Consider the following 8,136-nt stretch of genomic DNA (forward strand, 5'->3'; position numbering starts at 1 on the left):
TAGGTACTGTTTGGATCACTTAGAAGGATAGGAGCTGAGACTTCATGGAAGCTCCAGTCAGATTGTGTGAAATGTTCTGTGCCTAATTGCTCATGAATGTTTAATAAATGTCTATTGAAAGGGGTAAAATCTGGTCTGAGATTTGCTTTCACTATTGCTTAATAGCAAGGTGAGTAAGCAGCTTACACTCACATAATGAAGAAGGGGCAGGCACCCTCTTTCCTGAGAAGGAAGAAACGAAAAGAATACAAGGGAAAGGAGCCAGCAAGGGTAAGCAAGTCAGCCAGCAATAAATTAACTATATCTCATAGTTACAATACAAAGCAAGAATAGCAAGATCTGTATGTAACTATGGCCAGTGATCTAGAAACTCCTCCCCCTTGCTGACCCCACTGAAACTTTTCCTTGAGTCCTGGGAAACCTTAAACAAAGAAATCACATGCCCATTTCTTAGATACTGTAAAGGTATATATACCTGTAAGAAAATTACTTTGGGGAACCCATTTTTTGGAGCTACAAACTCTACGTGCTCCACCAGCTTTAATAAATCCTACTTCCTTTATCAAGTTGTCTGGGCATTTTTGTCCTCCTTTGATTCCTGCAAAACACCCACTTCAAAATGTCTTGGGCTACTTATAGACTGAAAGCAACTTAGGCTAGTGTAAAGCCAGTAGCCACGGCCACCATCACAGCCTCCTGGCCCATGCAGGTTCGCATTTGATTCGAAAAGATGGTAATGAAACAATGGAGCCAAGAACTGGTGGGCCATTAACTTTAATCCTAGCTTGCACCCAGCAGGCAAGTAAAAACATACACTGGGCTCCAAAACACACTCATTCAGTGCTCACAAAGCTACTGACTTATCCGAGTTTCCTAGAATCAAAGGTTTCTAGCTCACCAGACTTATTCACCTCTGTTACCCATCTCCTTCTCTCTGCACAAACTGGTTTCTCCCTCAGCACTCCACCATTTTGGCTGCTTCTCCTGGTCTCATCCATGTGTCCTTTCTCTGCTCTCCTCTCCTCCTCGTGGCCTTTCTCTACTTTCTCCTTTAATACTAATCTCAGGAACCAAGAGAGAACAAGCTCCCGGTCTGCCCCACTTTATAGTATAGAAACCAAAACCTTTAATCCAATATACAAACAAGGAAGTCTCTGATACAAAGTCACTTATCTGAGGCATAATGGAATTCCTCATGAGAGTGCACCACCCCACATCATGCAATCAGTCAAGGGTATGGGGAAAAGCTTAGTCTTAAAACTAAGCCTCAGGCTATAATGACCTGCCCTGCTTACAGCCTGTCCCCCACACACAATGCAAACTATAAGTGAGCAAACATATATATCAATTTACAAACTTATTTGACCAACAGCTAGTTTCCCAAAACAAGACAGTGGAGAGTCAGACCTCAGAGATGAAAGATGGCAACTGAAGGCCTCAAGAGTATCTGATCATCCTTGCTCCCATACCCTCCATGCTGCAGATGAGCCCGCGGATGGGACCACACTGGAACCACTTCTCTACTTTTCCTTCCCTCCAGCATTGTGAGGTCACCTGTGAGGGCTATTGAGAATCGGAGTCTGCCTGAGCTCAGCAGCTCCTGGAAATCGGGCCCCTCCCACGATAGGCAGCAAGCAGAAAAGCTGGGCTACAGGGAACCAGCTCTGTGGAATGCTTGCCAGTAAACATTTTAATCTAAAGTCTGAATGGAGAAGTAGTTTATCAGTTTGCATTTTTGTTTAAAAACAACACCCTCCTCAGCTGAGTGTGCTAGATAGATTACAGAAGTCTACAGACACTTTCCTTGCCCTTGAAAGGTTAACAGAATACCTTTGTTTCAATAGTCAGATTGGAAAATACGATAAAGCTCCCCTTCAGGGACTGCCACAGCACAAACCAGTTCTCCTGAAGAGCAATGTCTGTTTATCCTTTGAGTCCATTCCTTTCTCTGTGAAATCTTGATGTCATCAGTCCTTTCCTTTCTCCCTTTACCTCTCCCGCTGTGGTCCCTGAAAAGCTCTCTGTGGTCCCTGTTCAAACATCAGTGCCCATCGCCCTTGATTTTCATTCATGCTTTCTGACCTGAATTTTAACCTTTAAAATTATACTCAGTGCAGATACTCTCTCCTGTTCTTGAGTCACAAGATTTTCAAAGCATTCCTCTGTTTTACGTGTAGATATATTTTCTCCCCAACTACATTTTAGACCCACTGAGGACAGGGCCTGTTTTTAACTTCCATCGTCTCTCCCTGCCCTACAGTACCTGCTGCATTATTTGTACAAATAAGTTCTCAACAAATAACCACTTCTCTGCTCCATCTAGAAGATTTATAGACCATTTCTGTTGACTGGAAATGGGAAGCTTTCGATTGGGGGTGGGGCCACTATTATTATAGCTAACATTTAAAAACATTTATTAATCCAGCATTTTACTTAATCCTCATATAATACTCCTACAAGTAGGTATTATTATTATCTCCAGCAAGCAATGAAACAGTTGAGACACAAAGAAGTTTAGTAATTTGTACAAGGTCATTGTGATCCCCCACCCTGGGGGAGTCCCAAACAGTGCAAAATGAGGTGGTGGAAGAAGAGGGGAAGGCGATACAGGGGGAGAGAAAGTTCCTTCTCAGCAAGGCTATCAAGCAAGGCCTCTTTACTGGTTTGGTAGTTTAAACACATGTCCAGTAAAAAAGGTGGAGCTTAATTACTTCCCTTTGTGTGAGAGCTGTCTTGCTTATAGAATAGCATGTGACAGACGTGACAATGTAGGGCTCCTGAGACTAAGTCATGAAAGGCATTGTGGCTTCCTCCTTGCTCTTTCTCTTGGCCATTCATTCAGCAGTGGACACTCACTCGGAGGACACTGAGCAGCCCAATGGAGAGGTTTATGTGGCAATAGCCAGCAAGGAACTGAGTCCTTCTGCCAGCAGCCACCTGAGCACACCTTCTTAGAGGCGGATTCACCAGCCCCAGTCAAACCTTTGGATAGCAGCAACCCCAGCTGACTTCATGACTGCAATGTCACAGGAGGCCCTGAGCTGAGTCAGTCAGCTAAACCACTCCTAAATTCCTGACCCACAAAACCTGTGAGATAATAGATATTAGTTGTATTACACTGAAATTTGTGCTAGAGCAACCTGTTATAGAGCAAAGATGACCAGTACAATAAGTTAAACTCTAAGTGAGTATTTCTTACACTTTGGGGTGTCTTTGAGAATTTGGTAAAAACTGTGGACCTTCTCCTCAGAAAAATGTACAGACACAAAAACACATAGCTCACAATTTCTGGAGGCTCACACATTCTGATAGAGCCCATTCATGGATATCAAGTTAAAAACTCCTTCTCTAGATACCACAATAGTGCAAGTGTAAACTCTTTCCCACCAAATCTCTTTCCTGTGGATGACTAATTTAAAACATTTTTAAAAAATCTTTTCCTTCGGTTTATTTTTCCTTGAGATAGAAGAACCAGTTGAAGAAGAACTCCTCCTCAGCCCACCGCATTCCCCTCGGCTCTTTCCACCAGTGCATTTCTGAGAGCAAAAAACTTTTCTCATGGTTCTATTTTCGTGACTCAATTCTTTTGGAAGAGAGAGGGTGACTAGTGGGATTTCCAGAAAAGCCAGAAATAGTAATTATTAGAAATGCAAGAGGGAACTGTGTTCTTGAAAGATTAAAGCTCCAGGGTTCAGGGTTAAATGAGTTGGCATGGTTTGTATTCTCAAGACACATTAGAACTTTTGTGGGAATCCTACCAGCTCACTCTCCATCCACTTGAGCCCCTCATCCTTGTTTTCACATGTACTTATCTCTAGGCTGACATCACTAGTGCAGATGTGAAGCATAGTTATTTCTCACCTGGGGAGATCAAGACCTTTAAGGGGCGTAGCTACAGGAGGAAGACGATCGAACTTTCTCTCTGTGGTCAGTGTCTGCTAAATCCCTTGAGGTCATGATTTCCAATCAAACCAAGAATAGTAATTGCAGCGTTCAGAGTTATTTCTGCTTTGGGGACCCCAGAAAGGTTCTCATTTCCCCGGGCTGCAGACATGTCATGTAATGCAGGAAATGGAACTCAGGATGATAGACAGTGCTTGGTGGCATGATGATGTGTTATTTGGGGCAAAGGAAGACATCTTAACAGGATACTGGAGCTCTGGAGAGGTCTGTGTTCAGAGATATTTGGTAGCTAAAGCACGAGCATGAAAGAGCATGCTCATGAGAATAAAACCCTAAAAACTTACTGGTAGGGGAGGAAGAGAAGCCCTGTGTGAGAGGATTGATTGGAGAGCTTGTGAGAAGATCTGAGAGAGCAAGGTGTGAGAGAAATAAGTGGATTAGGGAGTTTAAAGATGGACGGAATGTTAAGTAGTTTCACTGTGAACAGAGGTTCAGGGAAATGAGGGTTGAAACAGGTCAGTTGTATTTAGCATGAGTAGGGGCTCGCGGGTGTTCTTGGAAAGAGCTTGTTAGTGGAATGGAGGAGGCAGAAGTCCTTTTTTGAGCTGAAGTGGCTCATATAAAGCATAGGTTAAGCATAGTCACCCAAGGTTTACAATTAGATGAGGCAGACTTCTGTCAGCTCCTATTTTGGGCATTGGTCAAAGAGGAAGCTGGGAGATTCTGCTGAAAATGACTAGTTTCATTTTGCTGTTTGTTCATAATCTACTTTTACTGAATGACTAAGATTATATATATTTTGTGACAGAGACAGAAAAAGGGACAGAGAGGGACAGACAGGCAGGAAGGGAGAGAGATGAGAATTATCAATTCTTCATTGCGGCTCCTTAGTCTCCTTAGTTGTTAACTGATTGCTTTCTCATATGTGCCTTGACTGGGGGGCTGCAGCAGAGCGAGTGACCCCTTGCTCAAGCCAGTGACCTTGGGCTTCAAGCCAGCGACTTTGAGCTCATGGGGTCATGTCTATGATTCCATGCTCAAGCCAGCGACCTTGCACTTCAGCTGATGAGCCTGCACTCAAACCAGATGAGCTCATGCTCAAGCCAGCAACCTTGGGGTTTTGAACCTGGGTCCTCTGCATCCCAATCTGATGCTATATCCACTGTGCCACCGCCTGGTCAGGCTAAGATTATATTTTTAATAAACAGAGGTAGCTCTCTAAAGACATAAACTTTGGTGTGGAAAAAATGCAATCTACAGGAACAAAAATAAGTAGATCAAAAGCCATCTGCCCAAATTAGAACTATCAGACCAGAAAAAGGCTCACTAGGCCACAGTGACACATAAGAAGCTGACCATAAATCAAGGAACTGAAGACAAAGGGGCTCTGAGTGGAGACACCGGTAATCCAAAGGTGGGGGAGGGGTGATATGGTTTCTGCTGCCCCGGCTCAGTGGACATAACCTGAGACACCCAGCCTCTCTGACTAATTAGCACCAGTCTGAGATGTATGCAGAGAGCTAAGAAGAGATAGACAAATAGCAACAGATAATTCTGGGACTTTGAGAACACAAGAGTTATAGTATTATTTTATTTAAAATAAATGTGTTTTCTATACATTTTAACAATTAATATTGTCTGTATTTAATAATCTTTCTGGTTTAAAAAAAGAGTATAGATAAGATTGTCCAAGAAGCTTCCCTAGGCTGCTGGCAGGTGCTGCCCTCACATTTTCTGCTGTGTTTGTGCTCAACACTCACTGAAGGCCAACCACCTGCCCTTAGGACTGTTACTATGACAACCTGTCTAAGGATTCTGTCCTTCGGAAACACTGGCTGCAGGGGACCCCCAGTCCTTTGGCAGAGCTCAGCATGTGGATCCTATGGGCCACACTCCCTTAGCCTGCAGTCAGGTTTAGATAACATCTCAAGCCCCATAGGAAACGCTTTCCTGGGCCAGGACCCTGTTCCCACTGCAGACTTCCCCGCCGCGGCCCCCCTGCTGTGTGCTCACTGCTGCTGAGCTGGTGTGTCCTGTTGGGACACTGTTCTGTTATGTAGGCTAGAAAGATGGACTGTGAGGGCCAGCACCAACTTTCAGGAAGCAGGGCTGCAAGCCCACCACTGTTTCATGATGTGCTCAGCCTCACAAAACCCCAGCTGCTTACGTGCTGTATCCACAGTGACTGCCACCGTGTCTGTTAAAATACAGGAAGCAGAGTTATAAAAGACAAATTTCCTGCCAAACAGTTGGTAACAACCAGATAAAAGAAGAAGACCAAAAAAAATAGGAATATGATGATGAGTATTATATGCCCAGATGCCTTTCCTGTCAAGTAACTCCAGCTTAGAGGATGGAGTGGGGAACTTGGTCACATAGCCGGGTGCTCAGGACAGTCACACGGCAGCTCTCTTCTTAAGGGTTGAGAAGAGCAGAGCCCGCCTCCGGTTTGGTTTCTGGGAGCACTGGCCTCTTTGATGTCACAGTAAAGCAAATGTTAGACACTCTCGGAGGTTAGAAGCAGGTCTGACTTATTTTGCTGACCTTGGGGGCCATGTGGCTTCTTTGGTGGCTGGGTCTGACTGTGGAAAGTCCTTAATACATGTGGTGGTATTTGAAGTTGAGTTTACCACAGCGGCTGTGAAGTAGGACTCGCCATTTTAGAAGAGCCTCCTGTTCTGACCTGTGGTGGCGCAGTGGATAAAGCATCGACCAGGAATGCTGAGGTCGCTGGTTTGAAACCCTAGGTTTGCCGGGTCAAGACACATATGGGAGTTGATGCTTCCTGTTCCTACCCCCCTCTCTCGATCTCTCTCTCTCTCCTCTCCCTAAAATGAATAAATTAAAAACAAAATAGCCCTGGCTGGATAGCTCAGTTTGTTAGAGCATTGTCCTGAAGTATAGTGGTTGCTGGTTCGATCCCCACTCAGGGCGCATATAGGAACAGCTCAATGTTCCTGTCTCTCTCTCTCTCTCTCTCTCTCTCTCTCACTTCCTCTCTTGTTGAAATCAATCAATAAAAATTTAAAAGAAAAATAAATAAATAAATAAAATAACTCATTCTTAAAAAAAGAAGAAGAAGAAGAGCCCCCTGATAGCCCAGAGACCTGTGACCGGTGCCGGCCGTTACCGCACCCTCTCCCGGGCCCACTTCCTCCTAGGACCTGAAGTTGAGTTCCACCTCCAGGGCCTACAAGAAAGCTTTTGGGAAAATGTGAAACAAGGACTTTATTGTTTCTGTTCAAAATTACAAATTTTATTATCAAAATTCAAATAATAAAGAAAAGTATAACAAAGTTAAAAAAAAAAACCAAACCCAAAACCTTGCAATAAACCCTACTGCCCAGAGACAACCATTCCCAACATTTATAAAACATCGTTAGAAACCCTATCTTATAGGCATGTGGATAAATAGGCAGGTAACCAAGAGAGTTCCATAAAGATAGGACTATACTCTCCATACGATTTTAGATGAAAAATTTTTAGTGTTACCTGAATTTAATGGTAAAAAACTGAAGTGAAACTTAGACATAATTAAAGTGGTTATTTCTTCACCACACATTCTTTTCTTGTTTTTTAGATCTTATTTATTCATTTTTAGAGAGAGAGGAGAGAGAGAAAAAGAGAGAGAGAGAAGGGAAGAGCAGGAAGCATCAACTTCCATGTGTGCCTTGACCAGGCAAGTTCAGGGTTTCGAACTGGCAACCTCAGCATTCCAAGGTTGATGCTTTATCCACTGCGCCAGCACAGGTCATGTCACCACAAATTCTTTAAAGATTAATTCTTTTAGAATTAAAAAAAAGAATGAATATGTTGAAATTGAATTTTCTATGCTTTTTATATTTTTAAAAAAAGACACGTTTCAGTTGTAAGTAATATCCATTAACTTCCTGCTGTAATTAATGAGGAGTTACCCACACACTTTAGCCTGCTGCCTGACTCTGTCTCTTGATTTTTATTATATTTCATTGTTAATGTTAGATGGAACCTCAGTCCATCTTTATTTTTCTTTTTTAGCAAGAGAGACAGAGACACAGAGAGAAAGTCAGAGAGAGAGACAGATAGACAGGAAAGGAGAGAGATAAGAAGCATCAATTCTTCAATTCTTCAGTGTGGCATTTAGTTGTTCACTGATTGATTTCTCATATGTGCCTTGACCGGGGGTGCTGCAGCTGAGCCAGTGACCCCTTGCTCAAGCCAGAGACCTTGGGCTCAAGCCAGCGACCTTGGGCT

This window comes from Saccopteryx bilineata, chromosome 3 (assembly GCF_036850765.1).
Source record: "Saccopteryx bilineata isolate mSacBil1 chromosome 3, mSacBil1_pri_phased_curated, whole genome shotgun sequence".
Lineage (NCBI taxonomy): Eukaryota > Metazoa > Chordata > Mammalia > Chiroptera > Emballonuridae > Saccopteryx > Saccopteryx bilineata.